Source organism: Pelobates fuscus, chromosome 8, assembly GCF_036172605.1.
Source record: "Pelobates fuscus isolate aPelFus1 chromosome 8, aPelFus1.pri, whole genome shotgun sequence".
Taxonomy (NCBI): Eukaryota; Metazoa; Chordata; class Amphibia; order Anura; family Pelobatidae; genus Pelobates; species Pelobates fuscus.
Window position 1 is genome coordinate 88866517 of NC_086324.1, and position 20936 is coordinate 88887452.

Genomic DNA, 20936 nt, shown 5'->3' on the forward strand with positions numbered 1-20936 from the left:
GACAGGAAATAACAGCTTTGAAATGCAACGCTTGTCACAGAGGTTTTACTTAGCTTCCGGCACATAGAACACTGGTTCCCGAGATCTCCTCAGAGGCGGTTATCCTGGAAGGAGAGAGTTCAGCTTTAGTCGTGGAAGAGGAGAGGTGAAGGGAACTTGAAGTCTTCTAGTCCGGTCCAGTAACAGAGGGCTTTCACAACGATGTTGTAGCCGGTTCGTGAGTACGGAACGTAGTTCAATAATCCAGCCTCGATCAGCTGGTGCGGTCGGATTAAATAGGGAGACCGTGTCATAAAGGGGTGTGGCTAAGCTCCGTGGAACCAGGAATCCATGGCTTACCGAGCGGCAGGGGCGGGGCTTATCGCGAGGCGGAGGCGGGGCTAATACCTCCCGAAGCCCCTGCTGCACAGGAAGAGGGAAGGAGTCCCTGCTTCCCCATCAGCCAACTGCATCCACTGGAAAGAGGTAACTCACTGAAAGACGCACGCACTCACTGAAAGATGCACGCCCCCACTGACCGACACATACACACTCACTGACTGACACATACACACTCACTGACCGACACACACATTCACTTACAGACACACACACTTACACACTTACAGACACACACACACATTCACTCACAGACACACACACACACATTCACTCACAGACACACACACACATTCACTCACAGACACACACACACACACAGAGACATTTCCACTAACACTCACAAACTAATATTTTTTAAATTTTATTTTAAATCCACCCAGCCTCTCTGGGAGAGCTGGAGTGGATTTCTTACCTGCAGTCCAGTGTGGCTGCTGGGCGGGCAGGCAGGGGGCGCACAAGCTGAGTAGGCGGCGCTTAGTGATGCCGGGAGCCGGACTGACGTCATATTCCAGCTCCCGGCTTCATTAAGCGGCGCGGAGGGAGCTGAGCAGGAAGAGCTCAGGTGAGTATGCTCCTTCGCTGCCCACTGCCAGCCTCGGGGGGGCTTAAAGGTGGCCAGCCGACCAGCTCTTGAGCCCTCCAGGATGCAAGGCAAGCAAGGGATCTGCCTGGGCATTTGGGGCGGCTTTTTATGCCGCACCCTGCAAAGTGCTGCCCAAAGCTTGCCTTGCGATACACACGTCCCTGGTGCCTGTGTGTGTTACTGTATTCAGGCAACTTGATAGGGGGTGGGGGGCGGGGCGCCATGATGACGTTCCGCACAGGGCGCCTTATTGCCTAAGGCTGGCCCTGTATGGAGACACCGGAGACATGTCACAAGCAAACACAGCGCAAGCATGTTAATACATTTGCTTGCGCTGCGTAGAACAAATACAGGGCCTATTTTTCATGCAATAGGTCTTCAGCAGGGCTCTGCCCATTGAACTAACATGATCACTTTGAGAGGGGACGTGCTTGTCATTTGTGATGACAAAACACCCCCCCCCCTCCAACCCCCTCTCTGGCCAGCCCCCTTCTCAGTGGGCCAATCTGATTCAAAAATGTCAGGGCCACGTTTTGTTCCCAGTCCAGCCCTGTCTATGTGAACACAGCTCATATCTTATAGGCAGATATTTATGTTCCTTTTTTTGTGTGTTTTTTATATTATGGGTTATAATTTCTGCCCAGTGACAGCATAGCTTGTTGTTTTTACTATAATGTTGTTTTTGCTCCCAGAAGAAACACATATTATAACCTAACATTACTAATCATACTAACCTAGCATGTGCCTTGTCTGAAATGCGATATATGTGCAAATTGCCTTAACATTTTACTACTTATCCACAATCCCATGCTAACATATATGTCTATCAGTCAGAAGCTAGTTGTAACTTGAAGCATGCTATTATTATTATTTTATTTTGACTACCAAAAATGCTAGTTTACATTACCTTTTATTATTACTCATATTTACTCTTCTTATGGCATGACTTGCATCATCCTGTCTAGTTATTTAAAAATTGTGCAGTTAAATCCTATGTCATGATACTGTCTGCTCTGATCTGCCTGTTACTGCTATCATGGTACTGCGGGCCTGTTTTTAATCCATTTTGCACAGCAAAAATAAAGACTTAAAAAAAGTGCAGGCAGTGACCAATTGGGTCAAAGCAACTGGAGAAGACTTATTGGGTCTCTGTCATGGTATGCGGTCGGTGAATGAAACAAACACTCACATTCAATTCCAACAACATGACATGGCCTTTAAGGTTGAGTTAATAAATACCAGAGGAAATCAAAAAAATACTGGATACTGGAGGTGGTGATACCTGAGGAACTCCCCAACTTTTTGAGATGCCTACTAGCTACAATATTGCCTACTGAGGAAGCCAATCAACTAACAACAGATGGGACCTATCGATTTAACCCAGCCAACACAACTCCTGTAGGGGGAACAGTCCCTATTCTGCTCTGTGTCAGTGTGTATCAGGGATCCTTAGGATAGGTGTCAATCCATATCTGCCAAGTGACCCTATGTAGGGGGAACAGTCCCTATTCTGCTCTGTGTCAGTGTGTATCAGGGATCCTTAGGATAGGTGTCAATCCATATCTGCCAAGTGACCCTATGTAGGGGGAACAGTCCCTATTCTGCTCTGTGTCAGTGTGTATCAGGGATCCTTAGGATAGGTGTCAATCCATATTTGCCAAGTGACCCTATGTAGGAGGAACAGTCCCTATTCTGCTCTGTGTCAGTGTCTGGGGGGAGTATCTGCAGTAATACAGAGTGTCTGGAGGGAGTATCTGCAGTAACACAAGGTGTCTGGGGGGAGTATCTGCAGTAACAAAAAAAAAACTGAATGCAACTTCCGAATGAATCTTAAATGGATGCTGTCCAGGAGGTGGCAGGGTCTGGAAGGGAGGGTCTGCTGCTGATTGGCTGGAATGTGTCTGCTGACTGTGAGGTACAGGGTCAAAGTTTACTCAATGATGACGAATAGGGGGCGGACGGAACATCGCATATGTTCGCCCGCCGCCGCGAACACGCTATGTTCGCCGGGAACTATTCACCGGCGAACCGTCCGGGACATCACTAGTCCCCAAGTTCATGGCACTCAAATCGGATACGCGACGGCACAAACTCCGCTGAACTTTACCTTCTCCAGACGTCAACACTTCGACAGATATCAAAGTGTGTTTGAATATTCGAACGCCACTTTAACTTTGATTATTTTCACAAATGGCCCCCATTTGTGCATTCGAACGGAACTTAGTATTTGAACTATTGGAAATAGACCGGCCACGCAGCCAAATTCTCTGGAACTGTTTTGGGCATGAAAATGTGACTTCCACAAAACTTTTTAACTCCTGCTCTGATCTGGGTGATATGTTGTTCACTCAGATCAAGGCTATCCAGTGATGTATATTTGTGGGGATATGTGGTGTTTTGGGGTGTTTTCTGTGTTTTGGGTAAAAATTTATATTTTCTGCCTGTGGATAATTAAGTTATTCCATTAGCTAGCTTAATTATATCACAGGCAGAGGAAGTGTTACTGTGTTAATTATTGTTCCCATTGGTTTGTGTCCCTTTTGTCCCTGTGTACGATCAGGTCCAGGGGAGTTTGCCTCTGGCCTGAAAATGTGTATTAAATAAATGCCTTTGTGCTCATTAAACGAGATCTTCTTACCCTCAACAGAGCCTCGTCTCGTGTTGTAGGGAACAGCTATAACTACTATATCACTGCTATCTCTTGTAAGAGCTCTCTTCAGCTATACTCTCCTGGAGGAGAGGTCCTTCCCACACAGTCCTGGATCCAGAGTTTGGACCAGGGTGGAAAGGAGACGGCGAGAACTCAACCAAGCTACGGCGGTTTGTGGAGTCTGCGGTGGCTATGGTGTCTGGGTGCGGTACTGATGGTCCTTGGTAAGCACTAGGAGCATTGATTGATGGACGGTTCATCACAAGCCTCAACTTAGTTTCACTCATACCCCTTAGTTTTCTGGCTCTTATTGTGGTTCTAATCTTTTGGCTCCTGAAATGACTAGCGCTTTAATACTTTTCAGTATTAAAAAAAAAAAAAAAAAAAAAGTGATTCTCCAGGAAGAATGAAGTAATACCTGCATGTGATATGCACTCACTACATATTTTTCTTGTATTGTAAAGTCATACCCTGCATAAAACAAAAGATTGACAAAATGCTAAATAAGAAATGTCAACTGTGGAAAGCAAAAGGCTGAGTAGAAACATCTGGCCCTCCATCCTCAAGTGCTTGGAATATAATTAGTTTCCATAGAATAGTAAGAAATACTCAAAAAACACATGAGAGATTAATGACTACACCAGAAATTTTTGAGAATTGATAAGGGAAGAGTACAATTTAGCTCAAAATTAATAACTAGCAAATTGGATAATTAATCCAAATTAGGTCAAATTGGCCTAAATGTGCACTTTGTTTTTCTATTCACCACAAATCACAATTTGAATAAAAAAATACTAATAATATCAAAATAATTCAGAATGAAAGAATCTTTAAAATTTGAAAAAAATTCAGAGTAAGGAGGACATTGGGCAGTATGGGTGGTACTAGTTTAACCGTGGGTCTGAACCCCTTTTGATTGCAATTCCTATCTGGTATTTACAAAAGGAATACATCTTTGATAGATAGACAGTATGGCTGTAGATACTTACTAGGAAATTGATACAAATTTAACAGCAGGAATATACTGTACAAAGTATCCAATGGCTCACTAGACTTTATTTATCATTGTCAAAGAGACCTCATCCTCTGAGGTCTCTTTGACAATGATAAATAAAGTCTAGTGAGCCATTGGATACTTTGTACAGTATATTCCTGCTGTTAAATTTGTATCAATTTCCTAGTAAGTATCTACAGCCATACTGTCTATCTATCAAAGATGTATTCCTTTTGTAAATACCAGATAGGAATTGCAATCAAAAGGGGTTCAGACCCACGGTTAAACTAGTACCACCCATACTGCCCAATGTCCTCCTTACTCTGAATTTTTTTCAAATTTTAAAGATTCTTTCATTCTGAATTATTTTGATATTATTAGTATTTTTTTATTCAAATTGTGATTTGTGGTGAATAGAAAAACAAAGTGCACATTTAGGCCAATTTGACCTAATTTGGATTAATTATCCAATTTGCTAGTTATTAATTTTGAGCTAAATTGTACTCTTCCCTTATCAATTCTCAAAAATTTCTGGTGTAGTCATTAATCTCTCATGTGTTTTTTGAGTATTTCTTACTATTCTATGGAAACTAATTATATTCCAAGCACTTGAGGATGGAGGGCCAGATGTTTCTACTCAGCCTTTTGCTTTCCACAGTTGACATTTCTTATTTAGCATTTTGTCAATCTTTTGTTTTATGCAGGGTATGACTTTACAATACAAGAAAAATATGTAGTGAGTGCATATCACATGCAGGTATTACTTCATTCTTCCTGGAGAATCACTTTTTTTTTTTTTAATACTGAAAAGTATTAAAGCGCTAGTCATTTCAGGAGCCAAAAGATTAGAACCACAATAAGAGCCAGAAAACTAAGGGGTATGAGTGAAACTAAGTTGAGGCTTGTGATGAACCGTCCATCAATCAATGCTCCTAGTGCTTACCAAGGACCATCAGTACCGCACCCAGACACCATAGCCACCGCAGACTCCACAAACCGCCGTAGCTTGGTTGAGTTCTCGCCGTCTCCTTTCCACCCTGGTCCAAACTCTGGATCCAGGACTGTGTGGGAAGGACCTCTAGTTTAACCGTGGGTCTGAACCCCTTTTGATTGCAATTCCTATCTGGTATTTACAAAAGGAATACATCTTTGATAGATAGACAGTATGGCTGTAGATACTTACTAGGAAATTGATACAAATTTAACAGCAGGAATATACTGTACAAAGTATCCAATGGCTCACTAGACTTTATTTATCATTGTCAAAGAGACCTCAGAGGATATAACGTAATCCTTGTGTTGAAAATGGTAGCCTCCTAGAGTTTAGATAAATATCCCAAGTTCCTTATAATGAATAAAACAGACATTGATATCTACTCTCTGTTAATATGGGGTAGATACCTATCCACCCTGATCATTAGATATAATCAAGCTGTAACCTTCATTAGTTTTAAAAAAAAAAAAAGGAAGGAAGGAAGGAAGGAAGGAAGGAAGGGGAGGATTCACTAAACTTTTAGCTCATGAACCACCTAAATAGATATGCAAGTGAACTTTAAGGATGCCACAAGCAGAGCCTGGGCCCCATTCAATATTGAAACAGCTACACTCAGGACTCCCAGCACACAACCCTGCAGGACTTGCCATAAGCAGAGCCTGGGCCCCATACAATATTGAAACAGCTACACTCAGGACTCCCAGCACACAACCCTGCAGGACTTGCCATAAGCAGAGTCTGGGCCCCATTCAATATTGAAACAGCTACACTCAGGACTCCCAGCACACAACCCTGCAGGACTTGCCATAAGCAGAGGTAGCATTTCTGGATGATCATCTTGAATACCTGGACTTCTTATTTCTCCTATTTTTGTTTTAAATTGTATTTCTTTCTTTATCCACCCCTCAGTATTACTGCTTAATTGATGACTATTCCCTTTTATTCCAGAAGTTTGGTCCTTAAGGGGTTAAGCCTTAACCCTCCTAACCACAGCTCTTATAAACACAGCACCTACTCTCCTACTAATGTTCTCACTTCTATTTTTCACTTTCTCTCTCACTTCCCTCATCATTAAAATCTCTCTATCATTTTACTTACCTGTTCCTGCTAACACCATCTTCATTGCTCCCTCTCTGCTCCCCTCATCTCTGTATTCATCACATGCACTTTACTTATATTTATCCAGTCTTTCTCCACACACCCCTCCTAAATCCCTTAAATACAAGCTCTCATCCCCAACATTTAAATCTTACTCGCACCTTCTCTTCCTTTCCATCCTACTACTCCTAGCAGCAGGTGATGTCTCCCCAAACCCTGGTCCCTCCACTACTCAGCCACCTGGTACAAACACCAGAAACAACAACAGCCTAATACCCATTCCATGTAATTCTCACTATAATTCCTCTTTTAAAGCTGCCCTCTGGAATGCACGCTCTGTGTGTAGCACCTTTAAATCTACTTCCATCCATGACCTATTTATCTCACACTCCCTAAACCTACTTGCACTAACAGAAACATGGCTCTCTCCCTAAGATACTGCTTCCCCTGCCTCACTGTCCTTTGGTGGTCTTCACTTTACCCACAATCCAAGACAAGCAGAGATTAAAGGTGGCGGTGTAGGTTTTCTTCTCTCACCCCACTGCTCCTTTAAAACCCTGCCCACCCCCCTCTCTTTCCCATCATTTAAATTCATTCAATTCGCCTTTTCAAACCCTTCTCTGCTAACTTTGCCGTTATCTATCGTCCCCCTGGTTCCCCTCTCCTCTTCCTTGACAACTTTGCTGCGTTGCTACCCTACTTCCTCTCTTCCAACATTCCATCCCTAATTCTTGGAGACTTCAATATTCCCTTTAACCCCAGCAGCCTCTAAACTACTTTAAATTACTTCATCCCTTGAACTATTGAAGTGGGCTAATTCTCCCACTCATGTAGCTGGCAAACCCTTGACCTTATTTTCTCTTATTCATGTACATTATCTAATATCTGCAACACCCCATTTCCTCTCTCTGATCACCACCTCTTATCGTTTGCTCTCATTTACCCGCTCTTATCAAAGTGACGAATGACCTAATCTCTGCTAAATCCAAAGGTCCATATTAATTCTCCTTGACCTCTCTGCTGCCTTTGACACCGTTGATCATGCTCTTCTCCTTCAAACTCTTCAATCGCTCAGTCTCTGTGACTCTGTCCTCTCTTGGTTTTCCTCCTATCTTTCCCAACGCTCATTCAGTGTCTCCTTTTCCAAGGATACCTCCTCCCCTCGTCCTGTCTCGGTTGGAGTTCCCTAAGGCTCTGTCCTTGGTCCCCTTCTATTTTCTCTTTATACTGCCTCTCTTGGAAAACTTATTGCCTCTTTTGGATTCCACTACCACCTGTACGCTGATGACACTCAGATATACCTCTCCTCCCCAGACCTCTCCCCTGCCATCCTGCAACGTGTCACTGCTTGCCTTTCTACCATCTCTGACTGGATGTCGTCACGCTTTCTCAAACTTAACCTCTCTAAAACTGAACTCCTTGTCTTTCCTCCTCCTAATACTGATCCTCCTCTCTCGCTCTCCCTTCAAGTCAGTGATATCCACATAAGTCCATCCCTGCAAGCGCGCTGTCTTGGCGTCATACTTGACTCTGGCCTCACCTTTGAGTCTCACATCCAGTTTGTTGCCAAGTCCTGTAGGTTCCAACTCTAAACATAGCCCGCATCCGCCCATTTCTTACGCAAGATGCTACCAAGGAGCTTGTCCATGCTCTAGTAATTTCCCGCATGGATTACTGTAACCCTCTCCTGATTGGTCTCCCCTAAAGTCGTATTGCCCTGCTACAGTCTGTAATGAATGCTGCAGCTAGACTGATTTTCCTCTCTAGTCGGTCCTCTCACACCTCGCCCCTCTGCCAGTCCTTACATTGGCTCCCTGTATCCTATAGGAGTCAATTCAAAGTGCTAACCCATACATTTAAAGCACTGAACAATTCCAGCCCCTCTTATATCTCTTCACTGATCCAAAGGTATGCCCCTCCATGTACCCTCCGCTCTGCCCGTGACCACCTCTTAACCACTGCCCTCACCCATACGGCCAACTCGCGCTTGCAGGACCTCTCGCGGGCGGCTCCTCTCCTATGGAATAGCCTGCCTACCGCCATCAGACTCTCCCCTAGTCTTCAATCATTTAAGAAGGGCCTTAAAACCCATCTCTTCAGGAAAACTTATGGCCTCCCAGAGTAATCTCTACCTTACATACCTGTCTCTTGCTCTCTCCTATGGGACAGTGCTTTGCTCTTTCCTCCAGCTCTGCTCCGCTCCTACTTGATATTTCCTGTCCTAATGTTTCTAATACCCCACCTCCTATAGTCTGTAAGCTCGTTTGAGCAGGGTCCTCTTCAACCTATTGTTCCTGTAAGTTTTCTTGTAATTGTCCTATTTATTGTTACATCCCCCCCCCCCCCCTCTCAAAATATTGTAAAGCGCTATGGAATCTGTTGGTGCTATATAAATGGCAATAATAATAATAATAATAATAATAATAATACCATAAAATCAAAGGTAGAGGGAAGGCTAGATATACTATATCACAGTTCTATAGATACTATGTCCAATGGGGAGAAAGGAGCAGTAGAAACTCAGTCTTGAAGGAATACACTATGAATGCAACTGGGGATGCAGCTTGACTGGCGGGTGGGGGCCATAAAGATAATAAGGGGGGGGACCTACTGTCCTCTCCCCCCCGGCCCCCACCCCTGGGTGGCGGGTGGGGGCCATGATGATAATGAAGGGGGGGACGTCCATCAAAGGTGACTAGGGGTCCCCAAGCCCCTAGTCACCCACCCCCCACCCAAATAAAAAAGCCCCTACCTACCCCCCTCACCCTAAAAGTGCCCTGTGTCATTTACACAGCGTGGGGAAGTTCTATTTTCCCACGCTGTGTAAAATGACATAGAGCACTGTGATTGGATGGCTTGAAATCCATCCAATCACAGTGCTCTGTGTCATTTTACACAGCGTGGGAAAGTTCTTTGGAATTTTCCCATGCTGTGTAAAATGACACAGAGCACTGTGATTGGATGGATTTCAAGCCATCCAATCACAGTGCTCTGTGTCATTTTACACAGCGTAGGAAAGTTCTTTGGAATTTTCCCACGCTGTGTAAAATGACACAGAGCACTGTGATTGGATGGCTTGATTGGGGGCCGGAGAGGGGGAGGACAGTAGGTCCCCCCCTCATTATAATTATGGCCCCCACCCGCCACCAGGGCTGGGGGCTGGGTGGGGGGATGGACAGTATGTCCCCCCATTGTAATTTATGGCCCCCACCCACCGCGCAGGGGTGGGGGCCAGGGGGAGGACAGTAGGCCCCCCCCCTCATTATCTTTATGGCCCCCACCCACCGCTCAGGGGTAGGGGCCGGGGGGGAGACAATAGGTCTCCCCCCTTATTTTACTTTAGGGCCCCCACCTGTCGTTTAGGGGTGGGGGCCAATAGGTGTTTGTTTGTTTTTTTACAGTGAGCAGCCACAGGCTGCTCACTGCTTACTAGACATGCCCCTATTCGCGGTAAAGCGAGTAGGGGCACAATTTACTAATACTAAGTAATCTTTACTTAGTATTAGTAAATGTGGCTGAAAGACCAATTTAGGTCTTTCAGCCTATTAGTAGATAGCTCCCTGATACCGTGGGAATTAGGGAGTTATCTACTAAGTGGCTGCAAGATGCAGCCACAGCACGAATAGGATCGGAGTTTCATTCATTCGAATGAAATTGCGATCCGAACAAAGTTCCAAATTGCGTTCTAAAACAAACGAACATACTGTTTTCATTCAGTTAGAACGCAATTCGGCAGTTTCGGCTAAAATGACAGGAAGCATCGTGGGAACAGGGAGGAAAGGTACGAATTATGGGAAAATTGCTCTGACCAGCGGAAATGAAGCACACTTTGCTCCTCTCCTGGTCAGAGCTGGTCAAGCGGAGGAAACCTCCATAAGGCAAAGAGTCCCTACTTTGTCTTATGATTTTAAAGAAAACTAAAGAAGACAGGAAGAAATGGAGAACAGATCCTGAGAGAGGGGGAGAAGAGGAAGAGATTGAGGAAAGGTAAGTTCGGCATGACAGTGCCGCTTTAAGTAAGAGTTTTTAACCTTTGTTATTAATAAATTGTACTTAGATACTATTCAATTTGATATCCTTTGCCTCTTTATCCTCTTGTACTGCACACAAGTTCCTGGTATTATACCTGATAGAAGGGAGACACATGTCTTGATGCAAGCTGTGGGATTATCCCTCTCCAGTGGAGCTTATCAAACACAGAGCCTGGGGCAATAGGACTCTGGTATATATTGTATATTGAGAATACTGTATTTACTGCAGTTGCTTGTGTGCTCCGTTTTGGGTATTTATTTTTATTTGTGTGTCACGTAGTGTCACTTTGGGGCAGTGCAGCTGTACTGCAAATTCTTTATTACTCCCAAGCTCTTATACTACTTTTGGTTTTTCACTTGAAGACTTGAAGACTTGAAGACTTGAAGCCCATTACAGGATAAAAACTACTGCATTTCCCAGAGTGGAATTCCTTCATTCTAATCTCCCACATTCTCAGCTGTTTCAGTCAATCCCACTAAAAATTTATTTTCCAGTCCAATTCATGCAGTGTAAAGGCTGTTATTGATTGATTGGTTAGCTTGTTTGGGAATTAAAGATTTTTTTGTCTCAATTCATTGTCTCTATTCATTTGTTTTCATTTTTTTCTTTGTTAATTTAGAGAAATTCAGCAAAGTTAAGACAAAAAAGTGTTTCTTGCTTTTTGTATTTTTCGTAAATAATGTAAAACCTTTGTAGTGCAGGTAGCCAGGGGCTTTCCACTAACTTATTGAAATAAAATATATTAATTATAATCAAATGTATCTAAAGAAATAAATCCCCATAACTTTTTAGGTTTTTATAGCACACCTCGTTTTGAGAGCTAAGGAAATAGGGAATACAATGTAAGTTAATCTTTTTCCTTTACATACGGTTTACCTTTTATTTTTGTCTCCTTGTTAGGAATTCGGCTAAATATCCCAGCTTCAACAGCAAGTTCCTGCATGCTTTTTAATAATAGAATGTCATCTTATTTGCCCGATGTAATCAATATACCACACAATATATAATGAATGGCACATTCCCAAAATGCTTTTCCCTTGACTAATGAACTTTCACCTTAGAAGAGACATGACTATTCCACTGATTAACTATCTTGCAGATATATTGTAGCTCTGAATGTCTTTCTGCATCAACCTTTTCTTCATTATATTTTTAAACAATGCAATTCATTTATCCTCCTCATAAATGTCCCATGCAAGAACTCTGACATTTGTATTTCTGTTTACCCATTCACTACTGCAGTAAATTATTGTATAGTATAATAAGCATTTCAAGACAGCAGCTAGATTTAGGGCTTTTACTTTGATTTAAACATGGAACAATTTGAACTAGCTATATTCTTTTCAGATATTTTGTCAAAAAGTTATTACATTTTTACATTTTTAATACAAAATAAACACTATTGTTTTAATAAATATTTACTATACATTTTGTGTAAACAATTTTACTGAAGGTCAATAGTATTACGAACGAAAATACATAACAATGGCATTATTGAATACTATAAGGGGAATATTGCTCCCGGTGTCTCCCCCTCCCCTTGCACTCCCTCCCCTTGCACCCCCACTACATGAATAAGGGATTAAAAACCCTTTATTTGTTTACCTATCTCAGTGCTGGGTCACAGTTTGGCCTCCTCTGACATCTCAAGTCTTGTTTTGTAGTGTGCAAAGGTTAAAGTCAAAAGAAAAGTTTTGAGTTGTTAAACATTATAACTCATTTTTTATATAGATATATGATATGTATACATATATATTATGAACTTTATATATCACATTATCGTGGATGAGTTTTACTCAGTAATGTTGTTTAGCACATTTAACTTTGTTATTGTACTTGTTTACATAACTATGGTTTCTATCACTATGGAAACTGTCACTTTGTTTGGGCTTGCTATGCCCCTTACTTGATCATGTGATTATTTAAAATGGTATAACTTCAGTGTGGTTTGGGGAGGAGTTTATGTTGCTTGACAAAGACACAAAATGGTAATGTTTCTGATTTGCCATTAAAGGGGTATCATCTTTTTTTGTTAATTTTCTGATATCTATCTGGGAAGACAGAGCCGGAATCATTGCACCCCTAACAATAATAAATGTGAGTGATCTCTCATATCATAATTATGAAACATAATAATAAGCATGTAAGAAAAACATGGTGATCCCTAATAACGCAACACATCTTTTACTCTTTAACTATGAGAAAGCATTTCTGGATGCAGTCATGTTGATATGACAGTTTTCCTATTTCCTGGAACCACTGAGTTGGCCTGTTATTTGATGCTATGACTTAATTTTTGGGTGATTTAATGTTGCTTACATTATGCATATCTAAGTATCTAGTCTAGTAACTAATTACAAATCTACAGCACAATACTAACAAAAGTCTGTGCGAAAGTACACTAACACAGTTAGTGTTTTAGAATTGACTTGTTGTATAATATGTGCAAGAATCAACATAAATGTATGTACTTTATACAGAAAATTGATAGTAATTCAATTTGTAAAACCTCATAGGAAATAAAAAACAAACAAATAATAGTGCAATATTTATTGAGCTTTATTAGAAAATCTCTGAGAAGCAGCTGTCTGGCTTTATTTGAATTGTGTTTATTAGAAAACCTTTTCCCTAAAAAGCAGACTGTGAGGTGCAGCTGTTAAGCTCTATTTGCCACTGCACTTCATACTGGATTTCCAAATATCCTGAGATGGGGATTAGAGAATCCTTGCACATCACAGCAGAGTTCTAAGTAGCTCTCCAAAGTGTGAGTGTGTTCTCTACATATATTAATCACAAATTGTCTTATCACTACATATTGCACTATTGTATGTTTGTTTTTCATTTCCTCACATGGGAATCCTTGATTGATTCACTACTGCCACTTATTGTAAGTATAGCAAGTGCCTTAACTGTTCTATTACTAATATATATATATATATATATATATATATATATATATATATATTTAGCTACACTGAACTCAGAGGTTGGTTTGTTGGTAAATGAAGATCAAGAAAAGGCATAAATTCGAAATCATTATTTTTATTTAGTATATATTAAGGAGGAAACTATGGCAAGGGATACATAAATAAATGCAGCAAAAACCTTACAGAAAATTGTAATTGGATGACACAAGACAAGGTGCTGCAGAAAGTTAATGTAAACAAAGCCTCAAGCACCCATGATTACTTAAGGAACTAAGCGTGGAAATGAGCAAACCTTTGTTTTTAATCTTGTCAGGATTCTTTTCTTTTAGGAATTGTACCGGAGAATTGGAAGAAGGCAGATGTGGTTCCTACTGTATATTCAAAAAGGGTTCAAAGTCTTTGCCTGGAAATTATAGGCCAGTGAGCTTAACTTCTGTGGCTAGGAAACTATTTGAAGGGTTATTAAGGGATAGTTTCTAGGAATTCATTGGGAAGAATATAGTTTTGTTACAAAAAAATCAGCATGGTTTTATTAAACATAGGTCATGTCAAACTAACGTAATTGCATTCTATGAAGAAGTAAATGCAAGTGTAGATCAGGGTGTTGCAGTAGATGTGATGTACTTGGATTTTGCCAAGACAATCAATATGATTCCACACAATAGGTTAGTCTTCCAACTAAAAGATGAACATTCTTGTTCTTAGGTAGAACATTGGCTTAAGCTGCATAAAAGTGTTAAGTGATGTCTGAATGCTTTTATTCAACATGTTTATAAATTATCTTTAAATAGGCTTTAAAATAAGGTGTCAGTGTGTCAGGATCCTATCCCGACAACCAAAGTTATGTTTAATTTTTTCTTTTATTATTCAAATTCAAGTTTTCCACCCTTAGTGGCCTTCTTAGCCACTAGTCTAAATCCACAATTTCTCTTACCTGCCTTGAGTGATTATTAAATCTGCTATAAGAGGCCACACCCTGCTGAACAAATGGCCTTGTCTCTGGCTCCTACAGAGAAAACCGGCTTTATTCTGAATTACATGGAACCCAACCTGATTTATGGGAAATACCCATAATCATTTCCAATCTGCTTACTACCAATAAGCTTGGGGACAAACCTGATCTACACTACCTACCTGCTTAAATTCACACTGGACATTGATATCTTCTTGTGTTGTTTCAAACCTACTTTAAACCTACCTTATCTACGCTACCAACCTGCATAATACAAGCATTCCTGTTATTTTGCAACTATCCCGAATGACCCGAATGACCCTGTAACAGTTATCTGAAATCTACAGTACTTCATCCAAACTAAACAGGCTGATCACCTAAACGTCTGAATATCCTGTATTCTAAAACCTTTATATTCTGTTTAGTTTTGTCTTATTATATTTGTTTACCTGTAACCTATATTTCATTTATAGGGTTTCCTGCTACCTAATATCCTGTCTGGGGCATATTGCCTAACTTTCTATTCTTGTTATTCCTCTATATACTTATCTATAATCTCGCTTATAGGTTCTGCTTTCTCCCTTTGACCCATATCTTTCTTTTCAGGCGTTATTTCCTAAGTAACCTGTTCTGAACATATTTCCTTACCCTCTATTTAATATTCGCCTTTTTACTTTGATTATTCTATATTATTTCCACTTCCCTTTAATTCCTGCTACATTTATTATTACAAGAAAACCATGTCAAAGATTATAAATAAAGAGCCTAAAGTTAACCCTGGCATAAGTGTCTTAAGTGACCTGATCAAGAACGTGACACAGTGTTTGCAGACAACGCAAATCTAGGTAGGGTAATACAATGTGAGCAGGATATTACTTTGCTGTAGAGTGATTTGGAAACATCAGAAGGCTGGCCATTTCAAATTAAATGTAATGTAGATAAATGCAAAGTTATGCATTTTAAGTAAATAATACGCAAGCAACTTACACTGTAAATGGCAGTGCGTTAATAAAATGAATGAACAATTTTATTTATGAAGAAAGGTTAACACATTTCAATTTATTTTGTTTAAAAAAATGGCTCATCTGGGGGGATATGATAGCATTATACAAATATATTTGGGGCTAATACAAACAACAGTCTGGAAATCTATTCATAAACAAAACTATGCATAGATACAAGTTCACCCATTTAGAATGGTACAAAAAAGATTTAGTCTAAGTATAGGAGAGGGTTTACAATAAGGATGTAGAATTCTATGCCCAAAGAGGTGTATGTTTTCAGAGTTTGTACAGATGATGAAAAAGCTAATGGATGAATACTTGCAAAAACAAAATATACAGGGATATCATTTTTAATATGTGGGGTAACAGATTCTTGATCCAAGGAGAGATCTGACTGCCAATATGGGGTCAAGAAGGAACTTTTTCCTAGTTTGTTGCAAAATTAAAAAGCACTTCAAACGTTTTTTTTTTTTGCCTTCTTTTGGATTAACAGCACAAACGAATAGGATAAAGGCTAAGCTTGATATACGCAAGTCTCTTTTCAGCCTACATAACTATGTAACTATGCAGAATTCCTATTTTCTACATTTTAAAATAATTTAGATTACACATTTGAAATTGATATGATGTTAAAGTTTTACTTGAAGCGGATTGTTCTTCACTTTTACTGTACATAGCAGTCTTTGCGCACTGAGTAGTTAGCTAGTAGAACTGTGTATAAAATCAGACCCACATTTTCATCTAGTCCTATATCAATGTTACTTCATAGATATGCCCCTTCTCGGTCTTTCCGTTCTTCCGGTGACCTTCTCCTGTCCGCTGCTCGCACCCTTACTGCTTACTCTCACTTGCAGGACTTTTCGCAGGTGGCTTCCTTTCTTTGGGACAGCCTGCTTACCCCCACCAGACACGCCCCTAGTATTCAATTGTTTAAAAAAATCCCTCAAAACAAATCTGTTCAGAAATGCTTATGGATTTACAGAGTAATTTGCCCTCCTAAAGTGCCACATTCCACTCTCACCAGTTATACTACTTGTCCACCTTGTTTGGTGGCTGTCACCCTTGCTGCCCTGTTATGTATTTGTACCCCACCTCATCTGCCTATTGCTCCTGTGTCACTATGTAATTGTCTCATTTATTGTAATTCCACCCATCCCCCCCCCCCCCACACCCCTTTCATAATATTGTAAACCGCTGCGGAATTACTTGGCGCTATATAAATACCAATAATAATAATAATAATACTTCTAGCTAGATTTTTACATTTTAATGCCGGCTCTACATGCTGCATGGGTCCTGTGATCATTGCTGCAGGCTTGGCCCATGGTCATCATTACTAAAGTGTTGGCTATATGCATTAGTCGATACACTGCATTTGGTCCGTCCAGATTGTGACAGAGCTCCACGTATCCCTGTACCACGACCAGGTATCTCCGTCAAGTCTGCTTCTTCGTATCTATCAGGAACCCTGGAGGACTTCAAACACAGTTGCCGAGGCTTGATCACTGAAGGCATTTTCCACCTGGACCAGGCTACTGTGTTTATAGCCCTGGACACACTTCCATCAACAGATTTCCCCAAACACCAGACGACACTTGGTAAAGGTTAAAACAGCAAATAACTTTAATATACATAGCCCACATATTTATGCCCCCAACAGCTACATACAATAGGGTAAATAGAACACTATAGTACAAGAAAGGGTGGGGCCAGACAATAGCAAGGGCTAATGGGAGATTGAGGAGGGACAGGGCAGCTAGTTTAAACTGGTCTGGCAGTGCCCCCAGGACAAGGCCCTGCTGGGGAAACAATAGGACTGGAAAAAGGGGGAGGAGAAAGGCACAGACAAGCAATACGTTCAACATACACTTCACCAATACTGGGCACAAGAGGAATCTGGGGACCCACATGTAGTGTCTGTCTTCCACCACCAATGATCATGACTATTGTTACACAGATCAAGTGGGTTTTATAGCTGGCAGAATGATGTGGGATAATACTATTTGACTACTTAATGTCCTGCACTTAGTATGTCATTTGTAGCAGCTTTTTCTTCTCCTATATATCTATGCAGAGAAGACTTTTAACCAAATTGATTGGAGTTTCCTATGAGTTACCTTAGAATATATGGATTTTGATTCAGGTATCAGCACATGGATTGCTCTATATACTATTCCCAATGCCCAGGTCAGGGTGGATGAGGCTATATCAGACATTCTGCTGTTTACCCTTCTATTTGTTCTCTCTCTAGACCCTTTTATGAAGGCTGTCAGATGGAACGGAGGTATATCAAGCTTTTCATTTAGAGGGGAATGAACCTTAAATATCACCCATCAGCAAGTCTCAGTCAAACCTCAGTCGGGAACAGTTTATCTTTACCTTGTGCAGTTCAAAAATTAACTATCAGGTTATTTGAATTACTAAAGGTCTAAATTCTCTATATCAATATTACTTTTTTACATCTTATGTGCTACAGACAAATATGCACCTTTGGTCAGGTACATATATTTCATGCTTTGGGAGATTAAATTAAATAAAAATGAATCTATTGTCTTACCTATTTCAGATATCCCAATAACCATTTCATCTTCCTTTTTCTCAACTTTGATCTCTGTTGCCCTAAGATTTATTTGAAAGGGGCACGGAGCTTGAGTATGCCATAGTCAATTTTTTTTGCCTTTAAGACGTAACACAATATAAGTATGCTTAGAATTATTGATTGACATGTCCCTAAGAGTTGATTGAGTATTGTGAGAAATTATTCCAATAGCTCCATTCCTGATAGACTGGCTAGATAAATCCTAGAATGTTGCATTCTATCAGGTATGAATATGGTTTAACAATCTTCCCACACCCTTTAATACGAATAGAGCAAAACCCAAGCTAAGCTTTTTCACCTTTGTCCTATTTTAATTGCTAAGTACAAACAAATATTTTATTATTATTATTATTATTATTCATTTCAAAAGGGTTTTTTTAAATGCAGATACATTATTAATCCTGCCTCCCTGGAGGACATCTGTTGTTACAACCTCCAGTAATGGATCATCAAAGTGCATTCTATGGAATCTCTCACTGCTTCTCTGCAGGTCCGCCTGCACCGTGGACCATGTTTCTCTGCCGCTCTTTCTCTTACTAAGGCTGGTGATTTTTTATTATTTTCTGAACACCACAGATTGCCTGACTTGGCCTATTTTTTTTTCTTCAAACCTCTTGTATTTATACAATGTTCCTAGCTTAAAGTTTTGAAAGATCTTTTATGCTGACATTCTAATTTTTATTCTTACATTAAAAAAGTGAATACAATGGAATGGAGGGGTATTGAGAGGAGTTTAGTGTGTTATCTGTACGTTATCAAAGTATTTTCTTAATGGAAGAATAAAGGGAAACATTTTCTTTAAACCTTCTTGGATTAAAGCCTACATGTTCTGTGTTTCTGTGTTGGAGGCCAACAATTTGCATATACCATGTTATTATTTTTATTTTTTTTAATACATTTTATTAAAGATTTTTCCATTGTATCAAGATAATTAATAGACATGTAACAATACAAAAATGTAATCGATTAATATAATAAAGACAAACATTTGATACCAAACATTTGCTAAAGAATCTTCCTATTTGTTCAAAATAAACCGAATACATAGACAAAGACTAGAACAAGACAAAAAAGATAGGCCACCACCTATACAGAGCAGAAAGGATTTCCTAATAATATATCAAAACCTAGTAGATACAAGGCTAATTACCATATAACAGTACAAAAATCGCCCAGTTGAGACCATTATTATTATTATATATTTTTATGTATTTAGAAACGAATGACCCACATAGGATTGTCAATGACTAAAGTCCAGTTTAGGGAAAGAAAAATAAAAAAAAGAAAGAAAACACTAGACCAGAAATATATTACAATTAAATATTGGAAAGTTTTTGAAGCCAGTTAGAATACCATTTTCTTTTTTTTTTAGAAAACAGTAGTATTAGTTATAATATCTTTTTCCATTGTTAATTGGAATCTAATTTGGGCAATCAAATGGGATTTCTGGAATAAATTAGAGGTCTTCCAATGTCTGGCAATAATGATTTTAACTGCAACAAAGCAGTGAGTGGCCAAACAAATATATTTATGCGACTTTAATTGCCAATTCAAGTGTAGAAGGGCAGTGGCCGGAATTTTGTTGAGTTTAATAAGTGTAACTATATAGAAGATATTAAATGCCCATACCCAAAGCGATTTAACTAGTGGGCAGTCCCACCATATTTGAATACAAGTGCCCGGGTGCGTGCCACATCTCCAGCAAGTAGAATTGTATGTTTCATACATTTTTGTCAATCTTGTTGGAGTAAAGTACCATCTATGTACAACCTTGAAGTGGCATTCAGTAATATTAAGACAATGTATTTATCTGTTTGTATTAATTAAGGAGACTAGCCAATCATTTAGGGGAATCACTAAATTAAATTCCCTCTCCCAGGTATTGATCAATTTATGGGGGATGATCCTAGATTCATCAAGCAAGGAGATAGCAACAGAAGTAACCTTAGAAACCGTTCGATAACAAAATAAAGTTTACAACTTCTTTGCCAATGGGAAGGAGGTTGGAATAACACATTTCTGTTTCAAATGTTATTAATAGGAAGAGACCTCACTCTAAGTTACTCATTTTGCTGAACTGATACTGTGACATGGCATGATTTGGATGTCTATAAACTTCCAGTGAATAGTTAAGCTTACCTGTTTCTTTAATTTTCTATTGAAGCAAATAACATTTCTGGTGGGAGTTCTCAGCTGGAGCCATATAATTTTGTAATCATCTTGATAAACGGGGGGAAAAAATATCCATAAAGCTTTATAATATGTCTTTGACAGACCTTCATGTCCTGGGGATTTTTTGCAGGGCATGTCTAAAATTGCTTGAATGATTTTGGTTATAACACTCTTAGAAGTTAATTAAGTACTCTGTTCTAGCATGAGGAGAGAATGTATGCATTCTCCAACATGGCATTTATTTGAGAGGCACACAAATAGGAAGGTTTTTGTGTCTTAGTTGAGGCTATATAACATTTGGTACGAAATAGCAAATCAGTTAGCTGTAGTTTTTGTATTTAGAATCTTTTTGCCATTAGTCACATACATGTGCTATTTTGTAAGCTAATGAGCATTTTTTGTTCCTTGTGAGGTTAACAGGGATTGTGTCTTATTGCTTTGTCTGGACTATATTTAATTTTCCCCAAATAAATGAGATATCATTAAAACAGTGAGCACTGAGTAGCAATTTTGGTGATTTTTATATATTCTTTCTTTATAAATTTGGATT